At 36.4% G+C, this 20,367-nt stretch overlaps 1 long non-coding RNA gene across 1 annotated transcript in view; it reads right to left on the reverse strand.

The window, feature by feature from the left end:
* LOC102158082 overlaps window positions 1-19,955 on the reverse strand; it is a 367,968-nt gene extending 348,013 nt beyond the window's left edge. The window contains exons 1-2 of the long non-coding RNA XR_002346368.1: window positions 17,062-19,955; window positions 14,271-14,408 (exon numbers count right to left, since the gene is read on the reverse strand). This is a non-coding gene — a long non-coding RNA (uncharacterized LOC102158082). The remainder of the gene's footprint in view (window positions 1-14,270; window positions 14,409-17,061) is intronic.

Below are 20,367 nucleotides of genomic sequence, written 5' to 3' on the forward strand. Positions count from 1 at the left end.
ATTGAACAGATTTTCATGTAGTCTTTTTCCACCTATCTGTCCTCTTTGGTGAAATGTCTATTCATGTCTTTTGCCTATTTTCTAATCAGGTTGTCTGTTCCTTCGATGTTGAGTTTTGAGAATTCTTTATATATTTTAGATACTAGTCCTTTGTCAGATAAGTGATTTGCCAATATTTTATCCCAGTCTGTATCTTGTCTTTGTATCTCTTTAAAAATATGAACCCCAAAGCAAATTTCTAATTTTGATGAAGTCTAGTTTATCTATATTTTTAAAAATTTATGGATCATGATTTTTGTGTCATATCTAAGAACTTCACCCAACCCTAGGTCACAAAGATTTTCGACTAATTCTTCTCTAAAAGATTAGTGATTTTGTGTTTTATATTTAAATGTATGATTCATTTTGAGCTAATTTTTGTATAATGTGTGAAGTTTAGATTGAGGTTTATTTTTTTACCTGTAGATTTAAAAAAAAAATTTTATTAGGGTATACTTGATTTACAATGTTGTGCCAATTTCTGCTTATAGCAAAGTGACCCTGTCATACATACATATGCATACATTCTTTTTTTCATATTATCTTCAATTACTCTAGCACCCATTTGTTGAAAAAGGTGGCATTCCTCTATTGAACTGCTTTTCATCTTTATCAATAATCAGTTGGGCAGTTTTGTATGCCTATTTCTAGATTCACCCTCTACTCTTATCCTTTGGTCTATGTGCCCATCCTCCATCAATAGCATGCCGTCTTGATTACTATAGCTACATAAGTCTTGAAATTGGGTAGCATGATTTTTCACACTTCACTCTTCTGTTCGCACAATCATTTTTACTATGCTAGTTCCTATATTTTTCATTTAAATTTTAAAATAATCTTTCCTATAACTTAAAAACATTATGACTGAGATTTTGGTAGGAATTTCATTAAGCCTTATATCAGTTTGGGGAGAGCTGACATTTTTACTATGTTGAATCTGCCAACACATAAATATGGCATACTTTTCCACTTATTTAGATCTTTGATTTCTTTCACCAGTATTTTGTAGTTTTAAGCAAGTTCTATACATATTTGTGATATTTACACCTAAGAATTTCATTGTTTAAGCAATGAAATTGGTAAATGGCATTATACTTTTATTCTTTGTATCTGTGTGTTTATTGCTGGCATATAAAAAGGCAATTGATTTCTGTTGTTTACCTCATATCCTGCTCTCTCTGAAATTACTTTTGAATTCTAGGAGGGGTTTTTTTGGTAGATTCCTTAGATTTTCTACGCAAGATACTCATGTCATCTGCAACTAGGGATAGTTTTATTTTTTCTTTTCTGATCTGTATACCTTTCATTTCCTTTTCTTGCCTTAATTGCACAAGCTAGGACTTCAGTATTAGGCTGAGTAAAATGATGAAAGCTAACATTTATGTCTTGGTCCAAATTTTTTTTCAAATTTTTATTAGAATATAGTTTATTTACAGAGTTGTGTTACTTTCTGTTGTAAAGGGAAAGAAGTCAGTCATTAACCATTAAATATATTGCTAACTGTAGATATTTTGGGGGGATGGCTTTTAACAAGTTGAGGAAGTTCTGTTGTATTCCCATTTTTCTGAAAGTTTTATCATGAATAGGTATTGAGTCTTGTCAGATAATTTTTCTGCTTTGATTGATAAGATCATATGCTTTTTCTTCTTTACCTGTTAATATAGTGAGTTACACTGATTGATTTTTCAATATTGAACAAGTCTTTCATTCTTAGAATAAAAACAATTTGGTCATGAATAAGGAAGAAATAAAAGAATTAATGAACTGGAAGAAAAAACAATGAGAAGTACTCAATCTGAACAATAGAGAGAAAAAAGTAAAAAAGAAAGAGGTAGACTAAACAGACACTCAGGGATCTGTATGACTATTTAAAAAAAAGTTCTAATATTTGTGTCAACAGAATATGGAGAGAAGAAAGAAGGCAAAACTGAAAAAAATAAGAAGAACTGAGGGCTTCTCAAATTCTAACATTTCTGCCATCTCCATGTTATCATGCATTGTATTTATTCTCCCATGTTGAGATTTTCCTGGTTCTTATTATGATGGCTTACTTTCAACTGGAATGTGGACATTTTGGGTATTTTGTTAAAAACTATACATTTTATTTCAACTTTCTATTTTATCTGGCTTTCATGATATTGCTGTGACGGGGAAGAGAGGATGTTGCCTCATTACCGTCAAGTAGAGGTAGAAGTCCAAGGTCTTCACTTGGTTGCTACTGACACCTGAGATAAGCAGGGGACTCCACTCACTGGGGCGGGGGGGGGGACGGGAGGAATGAGTGCTCCCCAGGAGCACCTTGATTGGGAGGAGGAAGAGTGCCCCATTACTGCTCCACATGCGTCCACCTATGTCACCATAGGGTTGTATGGCCCCATGACCATGGGACATTGGCAATGGGTATATAAACCACTGGTAAAGTCTTGGCTCATCACCAGGTCTCCTCTGACACTAGGCCAGTAGGGAGGGAGAGGGGAACCTCATTATTGCATGGAGTGGGTGAAAGTCCAGATTTCACACACGCTCCCCCTGACACTGTGGATGGAGTCAGGGGCTTCATGACTACTAGCAGGAATGAAAGTCCTGGCTCCCTACTCAGCTGTCTCTGACACCACCCAGGGGGAGGAGGGGTATCTTGTTACAGCCTAGTGAGGGTGGAGTTCTAGGCTACCCTCATGGTCTTTGTTGACATGGGCAGAGGTGGGGGCCACAATTTTTTCTGTGATGTGTAGCTAGAGTAGAGTAGTTTATTGTCTAAAACTTTCTGTGATGTGAGACTGTCTCTTTCTTGGTTCTTTGACTACAAAAAGGAAGTGTTTGTTGTGTTTTGTTTTGTTTTTTTTTTCTTTGCACCTGTGGCACTTGCAGTTTATCAGCTTCTGTAACTCCAATTTCAGGAAAGATAAGGCAAAAAGAACACCCAAGGATCTCACGACCTTATTGTTCCTTTGGTTCCAAGGGCCCAAGGGCCCAAGACAGCTTATCTTTTTCTCTCTATCTTTCCAATGTTCTATGTTTGCTTTATATATAAAGCCCGGGCTATTAGTAGTACTTAGTGGGAGGAGTTGGAAAAATCAAGGAAGCAGAAGTTCTGAACATTCACCTTTAATAAAATTTTATTGAAAAGACAATTTTGAGTGAATGAAATGAAAGGTTAAAGCTAGAAAAAAAGACTTCCTATAATGTTTACTAATATTAATATTGTAATTACATACAAGATTTGCAGATAGTATTTATTTGTCCTATCTGTAGCAAAGGCATGTACATGTCTAGCCAAGGATCCAAACTAAAGGCTAGCCCTGGTAGGCAGACAGATACTTGTCTATGGGTGTGTGGTTTGATGGTGTTAAGTAAGCCAGACTTCCTCAAATAAATCCTCTCTCTGGCTGGTGCATAGCTTAAGCTTTATCCCCTAAGCTTATGTCTATAATACCTGTTGAAATATAAAGCATCCATGGAGAATATATGGTACTATTCTTGACCCCAAGAGTGCTGCATGCTGTGAGCACTCAACAGGAAAAAGGAGCAAACAGACACTTAACAGAAACAAACAGACACGAAGACAGGACATCGCAACCTCCAAATATGTTCTTTGCAGTGCACACACAGAGCCAGATATATACATTTCTGAACAAGCAACTGAATGAACAAGCAAATAAAAATGCCCGACTTAAATGGAGATTTGGATTATAACTAATATATTTACTGACAACTGCTTGACTGCTTGAAGTGTTAAAAAGGTCACAAGAGGTTGAGTACAACATATCTTCCCTACTAGCTGGAGGAGAGATTTGATTTCCTCTGGTCTCCTTCCTCTGTTCAGGAACTAAGTTGGATAAATATTTATTAAACACTTACTGTGTGACAGGATTCACATTATATACCCCATTCAAGAGCGAAGTTTAATAAATATGTGTTCAGCACTTACTTTGTGACAGGATTCACTTTATATACTAAGGATAAGAACTTATACATCATTTTTCTATGCTTTCTCTTATTTGAAGCCTTTCATACCAAAAAGATGTTTCGAGGAGACTGGCTTTCATTATCAGAAATAGGTATTGCATTTTAAAAACAACTTTCCCTTTTCTCCACCTACTAATTTTTAAAACAAGGTATACACATAACCTATTATTTCTTATATTTTAAAAATGAGGGCAGTCAGGCCCAGAAATTTGCCATGCCCACATTCCCATAACAAGAAGATTTAGCCTTAAATAGTGGTCTTTTCAGCACCAAACTCAGGATACTCATCACACAACACTTTGATGACACTCAGTTCCTGAGAGACATTTCTCCCAAAGACCAGTCAACTTTTGATTAAAATTCAACCTTACAATTATATTTATTTTTCTAAATACTTCCACCAAATCAAAAACTCCCTGAGATTAGGGACTTTATTATCATAATTCATTATAAATTTGTACATTTGTCCTTACAGACATTCCGTATTTGTTAAATTAACTTGAATGACTGCAAGATAATCTAGATTCTGAAATAAAAAATACCCCTTAGACTCTTCCTGGTTATCAATCAACCTGCCTCAGCCCCTTCCTAGCTCTGTGGTCCCAGGTAAATTAATAACATATTTTTAAGCTTAAGGTTTTTGGGTTTTTTTTGTAAAATGGGCATAATAATGCTTACTTTACAGGGTTGTTATAAATATAATAGATACTTAATAAATGGTAATTGGTATTATAAAATACATGAAAACCTTAGGATAGTGTTTGGCATGGAGCAGGCCTTCCCTCCCTCAACACTGTCCCTCCCCCAACTAGATAGGAAACTTGGTGAGGACAGGGACATGCCTATTTAAAACCAACAGCACAACTGGAAGAGAAGAGGTAAAATTGTCACTATATGCAGATGACATGATACTATATACAGAAAACCCTAGGAGCTCCACACAAAAACTACTTGAAATGATAAACGAATTCAGCAAAGCAGAAGGATACAAGATTAAATTCAAAAATCAGATGAATTTCTGTACACTAACATTGATATATTAGAAAAAGAATATAAAAAATAGCTTCCAAAAAATTTAAATATCTAGGAATAAACCCAACCAAGGAGGTGAAAAATAATTCACTGAGAACTATAAAGTATTAATAAAGGAAATTAAAGAGGATTCAAAGAAACGGAAAGATATCCCATGCTCCTGGATTGGAAGAGTTAATATTGTTAAAATGGCCACACTACCTTACGCAATCTATAGATTTAATGTGATCCCTATCAAATTACCCATGGCATTTTTCACAGAACTAGAACAAATAATTTCAAAATTTATATGGAACCATAAAAGACCTAGAATTCTCAAAGCAATCCTCAGAGAAAGAAAAAAAAAAAAAAAAAAAAAGCAGGAGGCATAACTCTCCCAGGCTTCAGACAATATTACAAAGCTACAGTAATCAATACAGTGTGGTACTGGTACAAAAACAGATGCATGGATCAATGGAACATAATGGATTGTCCAGAAATAAACCCAGACACCTACAGTCAATTAATCTTCAACAAAGGAGACGAGAATATAAAATGGGAAAAAGACAGTCTCTTCAGCAAGTGTTGCTGGCAAAACCGGAGAGCAGCATGTAACAGACCCTCACACCATGGACAAAAATAAACTCAAAATGGCTTAAAGACTTAAACATAAGATATGGCACCTTGAAACTCCTAGAAAAGAACACAGGTGAAACATTCTCTGACATAAATCATACAAAAGTTTTCTTAGGTCAGTCTCCTAAGGCAATAGAAATAAAAACAAAAATAAACAAATGGGACCTAATCAAATTTACAAGCTTTAGCACAGAAAATGAAACTATAAAAAGAACTAAAAGACAACCTACATACTGGGAGAAAGTAATTGCAAATGAGGCAACTGGCACAGGCTTAGTCTCCAAAATATACAAACTCATACAACTCAACTGCAAAAAAACAAACAACCCAATCAAAAAAATGGGCAGAAGACCTAGGCATTTCTCCAAAAAAGACATACAGATAGCCAGTAGGCACATGAAAAAATGTTCAATGTCATTAATTATTAGGGAAATGCAAATCAAAACTATAATGAGGTACCTTCTCACACTGGTCGGAATGGCCATCATTAATAAATCTACAAATAACAAATGCTGGAGAGGGTGTGGAGAAAAGGGAACTCTCCTACACTGTTGGTGGCAATGTAAATTGGTACAACCACTATGAAAAACAGTATGGAGCTTCCTCAGAAAACTGAAATATAGAACTACCATATGATCCAGGAATCCCACTCCTGGGCAACTATCCAGACAAAACTAAAATTCAAAAAGAAACATGTACCCTTACATCTAAGGATGACCTGACCCCCTTGCTGTACAGTGGGAAAATAAAAAAAAAAAAAAAAAAGAAACATGTACCCTTATATTGATTGCAGCACTATTCACAACAGCCAAGACATGGAAGCAAACTAAATGTCCATCAACAGATGAATGGATTAAGAAAATGTGGTACATGTACACAATGGGATACTACTCAGCCATAAAAAAGAATGAAATAATGCCATTTGTTGCAACATGGATGGAACTATAACTTATCTTACTAAGTGAACAAAGCAGAAAGAGAAAGATAACTACCATAGGATATCACTTATATGTGGAATCTGAAATATGCACATATGAACCTATCTACAAAACAAAATCAGACTCACAGACATAAAGAACAGATTCGTGGTTGCCAGTGGGGAGGGGGAAGGGAATGAGATGGACAGAGAGTTTGGGGTTAGTAGATGCAAGATATTACATTTAGAATTGATAAGCAATGAGGTCCTGCTGTATAGCACAGGGAACTATATCCAGTCTTTTGGAATATACCATGATGACAGATAATATAAGAAAGGGAATGTGTGTATGTACATGTATGACTGGGTCACTCTGCTGTACAGCAGAAATTGGCACAACATTGTAAGTCAACTATACTTTAGTAAAAAAAGAAAACCAATCACACAGTGCTTTGTACTAATCAGACATTGGAAAGAGACTTGCTAAATGATTAGATAAATGAACACAATACTATAAAAGGATGTTTATCAATGTTACAAAGTATTTAACTTACTAAGAGCAATATTAACTTTACAGTATTTTGGCAAATATAGTGTATCTATATCTCTCTACAGGTACAGACATAGATATAGATACAGATATAGATATATAGACACATCCTCTAGACAAAAATAAAATATATGATCATCAATCACTCTGAAAACTTTTCATTTTAACACATACGCTCTATTATTTATTTTACCTGTGAAGTCCCCATCAGCTCCCTACTATCTGCCTTCATCCCTTCCTGGGAACTAATTGTTCATTCATGTATGCAATTAACATTTACTGAGCACTTACTGCCTACCACAAGCCAGGCTGCAAAGATTCATAAGACTATCTTACTGCCTCTAAAGGATTTATACGCTGCAAGGAAAAACCAGGCATAAACAATTTATAATTAATGGAGGCGTTATGATAGAAGTATGAAAAAGTGCTAAGGTTATAAGAGTGATTCATGTTGCCTGGGGAGTTTGCTTATGAGAGCAGACATGTGGGAAAGTAATTTTTTCTCTTTGTAAACTAAATTGCCTTACTAGTAATAAAAATAGTTTCCATTTGTGTAGTACTTTGCAAAGTGCTTTCACATCCATTTCTTCTTTTAATCCTCACAATGAAGACTTTATTGTTTAGGTTTTGGGGTTTTTTTTAGCATACTCATTTTAAAAATGGAACTATGAAGCCAATAGATTAATAATATTGAAATTCGTTCTAAAGCCCATAAGTAGATGATACAAACTGAAACTGAAAATAAGTCTTCATTGGAGCTTCTCAAAAAAGCTAATAGCAGAGACCTTTATTATTGTCTTATGTCAATCCAGATTTGCCATCCTGCTATAACATCTTATTATAACAACCTTCTAGCTGGATTCCCTGATTTGTGTCTCATCTCCCTCCAAGACTTTTGCTACAGTGGCCACAAAATGATAATTTTTACATGTAAATTAAAGCATGCCATTGTCTTGCTTAAAGATCTTTTAGCCTAAAAATCTTCTTACTTCCTATAGGATAAAGTCCAAATGCTTATGCATAGTATATAAAATTCTCCATCATCTAAACCTATCAAATGTTTCAAATTCTTTAGTGATCACACTCTCTTCCAATAACCTTACTATTTTAGTCAAAGCTACCATACTATTTCCACTTCTACACATTTATAGTGTCTTTGGCTTAAAATGCCTTTAACTCTCCATCATTTTGTCTGGTCAAATGAGGGTGGACATAGAAACTGTGGCTTTTTTGTTGTTATTTATACGCAGAATTACTTAATAGTTATGGTAAAACCTTGGCAACTGAAATTTAGCTCTTGCTTTTTTTCTTAATTTGTCACTGCCTAAAATACAATTTGGGAACCACTAGACTAGCATCTTCCTTTAAGATCTCACAAAGAGATCACTATGTTTTATATTACATATCAAAGATTCATGACATTTATTGATTACATTTACAACTAAAATATGTTATTTTGTGAGTATAGTCTGCTGAGGAACCAACTGAAGATAAGTCAAAACAAGAAAGATATGAGTCATCTTGGATCTTACATTCAATGAAATAAATAGATAACAAAATCAATGAATAAATTAAATCTCACAGAGTGGTGATAAGTGCTATTAAGGAAATAAAAAAATGGTCTGGGAAGGGAGGCACTTTGGAGAAGATGGTACATGAAGGCCTCCGAGGAAATTACATTTTATTTTTTTTAATATAGTATAGTTGATTTACAATGTTGTGCCAATTTCTGATGTACAGCAGAGTGACTCGGCTCTATATATGTATACATTCTTTTTTCATATTATTTTCCATCATGGTCTATCCCAGGAAATTGGATAGAGTTCCCTGAGCTATATACAGTAGGCCCTTGTTGTTTAGCCATTCTAAATGTAATAGTTTACATCCAGTAATCCCAAACTCCTACAGTTTGCAAAAATGACATTTTAGATGAGACTTAAAAGATGAGGAGTCAGCCATGCAGTTGGGAGAAGAATCTGTTGAGTCAAGGAAGAAGTTCAGAGTGGTTGAAAATCAGTGTGATTCAAAGACCAATGTGGTTGCAAACAGTGAGAGAAGGGGACGTGCTGGGAGTTGATAGTAGTGCAGGAAGGACCTAGCAGGCCAAGGCATGGAAACCGTTGAAAGATTTTAAGCAAGTGCATGGTGAACCTGAATGCAGCCCTGGCTGTAGGTGCAAGGTGGAGAGTGGATTATAAAAGAGCAGGTGAGGAAACAAGGAGACTAGTTACAAGGCTATTGCAATGGTCCGAGATATACTGATAAATGAACAATAGTGGTGGCAGTGGCAGCGTAGACAAGTGTATGGACTTGAGATACACTATGGAGATGAAACCACCAAGACCATTTTGAAGGACAGCAATAAGAATCAAGAATGAGCTCAAGGTTTCTGGCCTGAAGCAAGAGGATAGATGATGGAACCATTTACTGAGATAAGAGAGACTGAAGGAGGAAAAAATGGAGTAGCACTCAGAGTTTCTTTATGGACATGTTATGTTTGAGATATCTATAAAACATTTGGGTGGAGCTATCAGGTAGGCAACTGGATAAATAAGTTCATGCTTCAGAAGGGAGTCCTGAGCTAGATATGTGAGTGTGGGAATATTTAATGTACTGATGCGTTGAGAAGAATTAATGCATTAAATGTATTACTAATATAATGCATGGAAAGTAGAAAACGCTTCACTTGGCATGTAGCACATGTGCTTAAAACATATCAGCTGTAGGATGTTGTCAATGGTGAGAATATTCTTCACACAGGGTAACGCAAATCTTTTCTACCAAGGATAAATCGCTTTTGTATTATTTTCTCCTCAGCAGGAGTAGAAAACATTCAATAGTCTTAATAAGATGTTTATGGGTGTTGAGACTTATTTAGAATGTTGTATGCATTCATATGGAGAAAGAAAAAAGTCTATTAATGTAACAAATGTATGCCATATATAACAATATATTATCTAATATAAAACACATTTATGACAAAAAAGAATATAATTATACATGATTTGGTTTAAAAAGTATATTTAAGAGACTGAATGAACAGATAGTTCAATTATTCTGATTTTCAGAGTCTTAGCACTAACATATAAATAAATACATTTCAGAATTTGATCAATTAATTTATGACAGAGTAGATTAACTACTTTTATGCTGTAGGATGCACAGTGGTTCTGATTAAGAAAATGTGGTTTCACCTCATACATCTTGTCTCTACTATTCAGTGGGGTGTGATCTTGGGCAAATGATATAACCTTTTGGTTCCTCAATTTCCTCATCTGCAAAATATAAATAATTATAACACCTATCTAATCAGGCTGCCAAGTGAAATGACAATAATGTGTAAAATAGGGTGTAAAAGACATAGCGTAGTGCCTAAAGCACCTATCAATCAATAAATCACCCATCCATATCATCAGTTCTCAGCCCTGGATGCATATTAGAATCACCTGGGGAATTTTTCAAATACTACGTCCAGGCTTCACCCAAACCAATTAAATCAGAATCTCTGGAGGTAGGACTCGGGCCAAAAATAATTTTTTAAAAAGCTCCCTAGGTGATTCTAATATGTAGCAAGGGTTGAGAACTACCACCAATCTAAAATAAGTATTGTATAAAAATAGGAAAATATAACTTTTGCATTGAATTCTGTTTGTATAATAGGGTGTGATGTCAGTTAAATGAGTGGCCAAAGGAATTTCAAAACCTATTTAGTAATTTAATTTGAAAAAAAAAACTAAAAGAATAGATAAATGGTAATTAAAAACAAAGACATGATCTAGCATAGCTGGAATAAGATGCCTGCACTTAATTCCCAGCTCCCCTACTTACTAGCTTTGTAACTTCAGGCAAGTTACTCCACTATCTTTTCCTCATTTGCAAAACAGGGGTAATGACAGTACCTGACACTCACTGTTTTGTTAGGTCATTGGAAGAATTAGTATTTGCAAAATGCTTAGAACAGTGTCTGGCAGACAGTAAATACTAGGTATTTGTTAAAAATACATATATATATTTGGAATCAAATAAAACTAGTCTTTAACATTGAATCTTGAGGAGTTCCCATGGTGGCGCAGTGGTTAACGAATCCGACTAGGAACCATGAGGTTGTGGGTTCGGTCCCTGCCCTTGCTCAGTGGGTTAACGATCCGGCGTTGCCGTGAGCTGTGGTGTAGGTTGCAGACGCTGCTCAGATCCTGCGTTGCTGTGGCTCTGGTGTAGGCTGGTGGCTACAGCTCAGATTGGACCCCTAGACTGGGAACCTCCATATGCCGCGGGAGCGGCCCAAGAAATGCCGAAAAGACCAAAAAGACCAAAAAAAAAAAAAAAAAAAATTGAATCTTGGTAATATCCTTTTGCATTAAATTTGAACTGAAAGCAGGTACTTGTACAAAAGTTCTGGAGTGATTGTTAAAATTATTTATGGAGTTCCCATCATGGCTCAGTGGTAAGGAACCTGACTAGTATCCATGAGGATGCAGGTTCCATTCCTGGCCTCGCTTTGTGGGTAAAGGACCCGGCATTGCCGTTGGCTGTGGTGTAGACCGCAGATGCGGCTCGGATCTGGTATTGCTGTAGCTGTGACATAGGCCAGCAGCTGCAGCTCCAATTCAGCCCCTAGCCTGGAAATTTCCATATGCCATGGGTGTGGCTCTAAAAAGACAAAAAAAAAATTTACTTCCATCTTATGTCAAAGATCAAACTGATCCTTAGTTCATACTAGCTATCTCTCATCACAGAAGATGGTGTGTGAATCTTGCCAGGATGTATATGAAGCCTCATGGAACATGTTGATAAAAGTATCCATTATCCTTGAAGCTCAAATCTTACTGGTGAACCTCAGGGAATTTTTTTTAAGCAACATCACCATATATAGGTGTTGTGTTGGGTTTAGGTCCTGGAGATGGATATTCAGTGATTTTCCTCTCTTTTGCACATGTGGTTTGGCCTTTGCCTGCTTCTCCAACCTGTTCTTATGGCCTCCCCTCATGTCTTTCCCCATCTGGCAACCTTCCCACCACTTCCTCCAAGACCTACAGTTGTCCTCCTCCAATCCTTTGCTACTCTTGCTGATGATGCCTCTTCCTGGAATGCTCTTTTTATTTCCCTCTGACCATCTTACCCCCAACCTATACATCTTTTAAGACAGTTCAAGTACTAACCTCTTCTGTGAAGCCTTTCTTAATGCCCCAGGTGGAAGTAAGCATCTCTTCTTTTGTACCTACTTATACCACAAACAGATGGCCATTTTTAAAGCCATACTTGAGTCTTTTTAAAAGGGAACCCTTGTCTTATTTAGTTACACATGCCTTCTTTTAATCATCAACATCTGGCACAGAGTCTGGCTAGTTTACCTAATCTCATTGACATAGGGAAGGGAAGGAAGGGACAAAGGGAACAAAGAAGGAATGGTACCCATTCGTATGGTGTTTGTTTGACTGAGAAGAGTGGCACCATCAGTGGGCATGAATGAAACAAAGGGAATCTATGGTTGTCGGTTTCAGTAAGATCAACAGGAAAACCATCCTCGCCCAAAACCGTCAGCTTCCTGTAGACAAGAAACCAACATGCCTGTGCTGCATAGAGAGACACTGCTTCAGATCGCAATGAGACTCTAAGGTCCAAGACAAGTGGAAGAAGAATCCCTCAAAAGAGAGTTCATTTGCAAACACTGTAAATTCTCTAGCTCTCCATTTTCCCAAATTAACTTCCATCTTTGGAAGATTTTCTAAGTTCCTGCCACTTCTCAGAAGTCTTTTCCAGTTTCGTGGAGACAAAATCATGAGACTCACACCATTTTTAGCACAGTGGATTAAGATCAAGACTTTTGGGATTCTGATTCTACATTAGCTGTGTGATTTCAGGCAAGTAGCTTAACACTTCTGAGCCTCAATTCACTTACCTATAATGTGAGGAAATAATAGTATTTATCCTGTAACTGTAAAGTGGATTAAATGTTTCAACTAACACCAATACATGTTAATATTTAATATGATAAGTTGTTAATAGTTAATATCATGTGTTAGTTAATAGTACAGACAAGAATAACTAAATTCCTTCCTTAAACAGGAAGAATGAAGTTGCTCCTGTTATAATTACCATACCATCGCTTATTTGAGAAGTTAAGGGACTAAATATATTGGTCACACTGAGGATATACTTTCACTTTCAGTATAAATAAACATGTCTACCCTTAATGTACAAAATAGGAGATTTCTCATCTATGAATCCTTTGTAGCAGTGGCTGCTTCAGAGTCTATTTTAGCAATGCTGAAACATGGCAAGATAACTAATCTTGTATAATGGCAGGGAAATGACAGGCCAACCTTACCTAAGACTCATAAAATTCAAACAAGGCAGAATATATTGGGGCCACTGGCACATTTAAAAAAAAAAAAACTGAAATGAGCTGAATAAAAATATAAAGCTTATTAGTAATCTCATTTTCAGTTCCCTTGAAATCTTTTGGGAGTCTCTCCTACAGAAGGAGACCAGCCATCAAAGGAGAGCTATGTATGGTGGGGGATTAGGTTAGACAAATGTCTATAGAAATTCAGCATCCACCGTTCTCTTTTCCATTCTCCTATTAAGATGGCATCTCTGGGAGTTCCCAGCAGGATGCAGTGGAAATGAATCCAAATAGGAACCATGATGTTACGGGTTCAATCCCTGGCCTTGCTCAGTGGGTTAAGGATCTGGCATTGCTGTGAGCTGTGGTGTAGGTCACAGATGCGACTCGGTGGCTGTGGCATAGACCAGTAGCTGTAGCTCCAATTTGACCCCTAGCCTGGGAACCTCCATATGCCACCTGTGCAGCCCTTAAAAAAAAAAAAAAAAAAAAAAGGTGGCAACTCTTATCCTCCTTAGTAAATGATCTACAGAGGCCCTAGAGAGGTTGGGTCTGTTAGACTGTAGAGGGGCCCCTGACTTGATGCCTAAGGACAGATTCTAGCTTATGTCCCCAAGAAGGGGGAATAGATGAGTCAATAGGTTATCTCTCTCCATTTACATCAAAAATCAATAAACTGTTTTTTTACACTTGAATTGTGCCTACGTATTGAGCAGTCCTGATTATTAATAAAAGAGACTATTCACATCCATGCTTATATTAGCATTCACAAGTAAGTCTGACTCACAGACATCTTATAGTCTTACCAGAACTAAGTTCCAAAGCGCCTCAAGGAAATACGTCCAGCTAGTCAAGAGGTCTTTCTGCTTTTCCCTCTCTCCAGCCGCTTGCTGAGGTATTCTGTCTTCTTGAACCACAGGACAGACAGTTCACAGGGAGAAACACTGAAATGGAACACAGGGTTGTAATTCAGAAGTTGATCGTTTTGCCACTTACTGGGGGTGTTTCCTCATGAATTCACGTGACTTTAACTTTCTTTTATTCAGTAATAAGATTGTTTCCCCCTCCCTCCATCTCACAGTTACCTCGAGGGTCTTAGAACTGACAATGAAAGAAACTCTAAATTGTCTAAAGTACCAAGCAGATGTCACTCTGACTCTGCTCTTTCCAGATCACAGGCTTTATGTGCCAGTGGCCTCTGTTTTAGACTGCCTGAGTTCACATCTAGGCTCCTACTCACTAAAATTGTGACCTTGAACAAGGTCATGCTTCTGCTTTCTCATCTGTAAAATAAGAAGCGGAAGGGCACCTACATGGCCCTTGGAACAATGACCAGAACTTAGAAAATACTTAAGGATTTCCCTGGTGGATCTGCAGGCTATGACCCACTGTTGTCACTGCTGTGGCTCTGGTTGCTGCTGTGACGTGGGTTTGATCCCTGGTCCTGGAACTTCCACCTGCCATGGGCGTGGCCAAAAAGAACACCTTCCATAAAGTTAGGATATGATTCAGAAAGGACTCAAGTGGCTACCCATTGACTGTGTATGAGCTTTGAGGATGCTGAAGAATGGACAAGATCTAGTTCTCACCTTTGGGGGTCTTCACAGACAGAGGAAGGGTGGGCACTGAGATAAACAAGTGTTATGATGGAGATAACATCCATTCCTAATCCCCTGCTCTGTCCTTTTCCCCTTCCACTATTTCCCTGCTCTTCCTAGACCAATTTCCCTGATGACTGAGTCTACTTTCGAGACTTCAGCTATCAACAGTGCACCAACAAAACAACTAAGACTCACAGCCCAGCACTCTATCCTCACTGCAGGATATCCCCAGTGATATCCTGATTCCTTTCCCCTGCTCCAGAACCCATATCTCTTTCAACCAATCCCTCAACCTAATCAACGACTTAACTATGACAGCTCTATCAGAGAAACATTATGTCCCACTTTCAACCCCTATCACATCTACCACATTCATCTTGACGATGGCAGGAGCTTCCTAGGTGTCTCTGGGCCTCTGGTCTCAACCTTCCTACCCACCACTTATTCCACATTCAGCCACTTGAGTTCTTCTAAGGCTCATATCTGTTCACAATACTGGCTCTGGTAAACCTTCAGTGGTTTCCCATTAGTGATTCAATAGCATCTTCTTAGGCCAACTTCTTAGGATGCTTAACTCAAATCTCAGCCTCCTTTCTACTTTTATTCGTGCTTCTCAGACCTCAGCAAAAAAGAAATCAATGTTCCTTTCCAGAATCCAACGTTTCTACTCCTCTCCATTTGTGCCTGTTGATCTTGTTATCTCAAGTGTGCTATCTGCTACCTCTCCATTCTTAACTTTCTTTTCCATCCTTCAATGTCCAGCCCAAATGCTGCTGACTACATAGTGCTTCCCCTGATTAACAAGAATGCCTCTGGAATTTTTTTTTTTGTGAAGGGGGTTCTCGGAAAACTCCTACACTGTTGGTAGGAATGTAAATTGGTACAACCACTATGGAAGAGAGTATGGGGGTTTCTAAAAATTCTAAAAATAGAATTACCATATGATCCAGCAATCCCACTTCTGGTATATCCAGACAAAACTATAATTTGAAAAGATAGATGCACTCTTATATTCATAGCAGTACTATTCACAATTGCCAAGAAATTGAAATAACCTAAATGTCCCTCAACAGATGAATGGATTAAGAAGATATGGTACATATACACAATGCAATACTAATCAGTCATGATAAAGAATGAAATGAGGAGATCCTATCATGGCACAGTGGAAACAAATATGACTGGGAACCACAAGGTCATGGGTTCAATCCCTGTACTCGCTCAGTGGGTTAAGGATCTGGAGTTGCCACGAGCTCTGGTGTAGGTCACAGACATGGCTTGGATCTGGCATTGCTGTGGCTGTGGCGCGGGCTGGCGTCTGTAGCTCTGATTCAACCCCTAGCCTGGGAAACTCCATATGCTGTGGATGCAGCCCTAAAAAGGAAAAAAAGAAAAAAGAAAAAGAAAGAAATAAAGAAATGTTGCCAGTTGCAGTAACATGGATGGAATGGATGGACCTAGAGATAATTATATTAAGTGAAGTAAGTAAAAAAAAAAGACAGATACCATATGACATCACTTATATGTGGACTCTAAAATATCACACAGATGAACCTATCTACGAAACAGAAACAGACCCACAGACATAGAGAACAGACTTGTGGTTGCCAAAGGGGGAGGGGGAGGGAGTAGAATGGACTGTAAGTTTGGGGTTAGTAGATGCAAACTTTTACATTTAGAATGGATAAACAATAAGGTATAACACAGGAAACTATATCCAATCTCCTGGGATAGACCACGATGGAAAATAATATGAAAAAATAATATATATGTATATATACATATATATTTATATGACTGGGTTACTTTGCTGTATAGCAGAAATTAGCACAACATTATAAATCAACTATAATTAAAAAAAACCAAGAATCCCTTTCAATTTCTTGTTCTCAACCTAGATTTACCCATACTGTGTAGGTTGAACCATATGATTTACCATATTTTTAGTAGGTTAAAATGGTCAAAAAATAGTAATTTCAAATGATTCAACTGATACCTTAAGATGTCCCTCTTACACCATTTATCCTGCTTCAGTAGACTTCTTTAGTGTACTCCTCATGCACTCTGTCTTCAGCTTTGTATGCCCAGTGCTTAACAGTGACAGACAAGACGTAGACGGTCAAAAAATGCTTGTAGAATTCAAGATAATTATTCGGTATGGATCCCAACATTTTGTTGAGTTCCCTTAAACCTAGGTCTCAATCTTTCATTTTCCTGGGGTCTGACAAGGGTAAAGCTAGACACCAAGGCTGTCTTCTCAAGTCAGGAGAGCAGGTATACTTTCCTCATTTCCATCAGGACCCCGCTCTCCCTACCTACGGACGAGTAAGTACCTAACCTAGGGAGGGCAAGTTCCACCTCCAGGGTCATCTTTACTTTAAGCAGAGAGTATGTAATTTGCAATGTTAACCATTCAGGACATTCATTCATTCAATCACGGGGATGTGAGTGGCACTGGGAACACAGCAGTAAGTAAGGCAAACCGAGATGATGAATTTAGAGTGCCTTTGTTCTTTGATCTGGTCTTCAAACATTTTTCCTTGAGAAACAACTGAGATATTTTGAAAACATAAACAATATCTTGTATATGTGAATAGTTTTAAATGTCTTCTACAGTTTAAGCTACCCGAAAAATTTTTTATAAGTTGAAATTGTCACAAAGGAGGTAATTTTCAGTACATATTTAATACTGTCACTTTAAATATAGTTGCTGTATCACTTTAAATGTATCCAATGAAATTTGAATATCATAACAATTTAATACTCATGACCAGCTATTTTAAAATATAAGAAAAAATATTGGTAAATTTTTTTTTTCCAATATTGGTAATATTGGAAATTTTAGGCCTTTCTCTCTTTGAACTCACATTTCCATTATACTTTCTCCCTGGATTTTATACAGATCTATGAAATCAAAACCATGGAGCTGCATGGCAAATTGGTCAATTTATGGAAATGTGCATAGCAAACAATAAGCTAAATTATACTTTCTTTCAGAAAAATTCTGCCTTTATTATTTCAATTCAAACAGATATGCTAATCACCACTGCCAGAAATATTATAAAAACATTAAGAAATAAGGGACAAAATTAATCTTGTAAGATAGAGTATGAAAAAGAGTCAAGATTAAAATAATATAGATCTAATATGAATAATTAATCCCTTTTCATAAATTATAAAAACAAGATAAATCAATATGCTAGTACTCAGTAACTAATTTGTAATAAAGCAATGAATGTGCAGTTTATGAAATAATGATATCGTTCCCCTAATAAGGATGTGTGTTTCTGTTCAGTCAAAAGGCAGAGAATGGTCATGTGAAGCAAACGTGATCCAACTACACGACATCTACAAGAGACAAAACAGATTCAAAGACACAAGTAAGTTGAAAGTAAAAGGATAGAAAAATATATACCATACAAACAGTATCCAAAGGAGAGCTGGAGTAGCTACATTGATGTTTAGTAAGAGACAAAATGGACTTAGAGACAAAATTTGTAAGTAGAGACAAAAAATGACATAATAAAAGGGTCAGACCATCAAGAAGACAAAATAATGATAAGCATAATGCATCAGCAAGAGCGTCCCCTAAAATGTGAAGTAAAATACATAAATTAAAGGGTGAAATAGAGAATTCTACAATATTCGAAAACTTCAATTACTCCATTTTCAACAATGAGTAGAACAATCAGACAGGCAGTCAACAAGGAAAGAGAAAACATAAACACTATAAACCAATTAAATATAACAGACATCTATAGAATACTCTAGTCAAAACTAGAAAAATATATATCTTCTCAGGTGCACATATATATAAAATATATATATATATATATATACATATACAGATATATTTTTTGTCTCTACTTACAAATTTTGTCTCTAAGTCCATTTTGTCTCTTACTAAACACCAAAAAATATACTTCTTCTCAGGATATGCTAGGAATATATGTTAGGAGGCCATTAAACATCCAATAAATTTACATGCATCTAAATTATACAGAATACATTCTTTGACCATAATGTAATGGAATAGAATGAAAAGTCATTTAACAGAAGGAAATTTGATAAATATTCACAGATACATGAACATTAAATAAAAATTTCTTAACAAATGAGTCAAAGAAGAAATTACAATGCAAATTACAAAATAATTTGAGATAAAGGAAAACAAAAGCACAACATACCAAAACTCATGCGATGTAGCTAAAACAACAGTGGGGAACTCATAGTTATCATGTTTATATTTATAAGAAGAATAAAGATCTCAAATCAATAACCTGAACTTCTACCTCAAGAAACTAGAAAAAGAAGAATAAACTAAAACAAAAGCAAGCAGAAGGAAGAAAACAATAAAGATTAGATCACAAATAAGTAAAATACAGAATAGAAATAATTGTGAACACCAATGAAATCAAAAGTTAGTGCTTTGAAAAATATCAACAAAATGAACCTTTAGCTAGGCTGACCAAATAACATGAAAGTACTCAAATGACTGAAATTAAGAATAAAAGGGGGCCTCAGCATCAACCTCATAAAAATAAAAAGTATTGTAAGGGAATACTATGAATAATCATATTCCACTAAATTTCATAACCTAGATGAAACAGACAAATCTCCAGAAAAACACAAACAACTGGAATAGAATAAGAAAAAGTAAAATATCTAAATAGACATACAAGTAAAGAGATTTAATTAGCAATTTTAAAACTTCCCACAAAGGAAAGTCTAGTCCTACATGGCTTCAGCAGCGAATTCTATCACACATTTAAAGATGAATTAATACCAATCCTTGGAGTTCCCAATAAGAAGCAGTGGTAATGAATCCGACTAGGAACCATGAGGTTGGGGGTTCGATCCCTGGCCTCACTCAGTGGCTTAAGGATCCGGCGTTGCTGTAGCTCTGGTGTAGGCCAGCAGCTGTAGCTCTGATTAGACCCTTAGCCTGGGAACCTCCATGTGCCACGGGTGCAGTCCTAAAAAGATGAAAGAAAAAAAAAATAATACTTCACACACACTTACAAAAAAATTAGAGTAAGGAACACTTCCCAACTCATTCTACGAGACCAGTATTACCTTGATACCCAAACCAGACAAACATGACAGGAATGCTACAGATCAATATTCCATACAAATATAGATGCAAATATCCTCAATGAAATATTAGCAATCCAAATCCAAATACATATAGATACATATATATTTGCATATGTATACACATATATACAAAGGTATACATATATTCACATGTATGTACATATATATGACACACACATATGTATATACATATATATATTACACA

This window comes from Sus scrofa, chromosome 8 (assembly GCF_000003025.6).
Source record: "Sus scrofa isolate TJ Tabasco breed Duroc chromosome 8, Sscrofa11.1, whole genome shotgun sequence".
NCBI lineage: Eukaryota > Metazoa > Chordata > Mammalia > Artiodactyla > Suidae > Sus > Sus scrofa.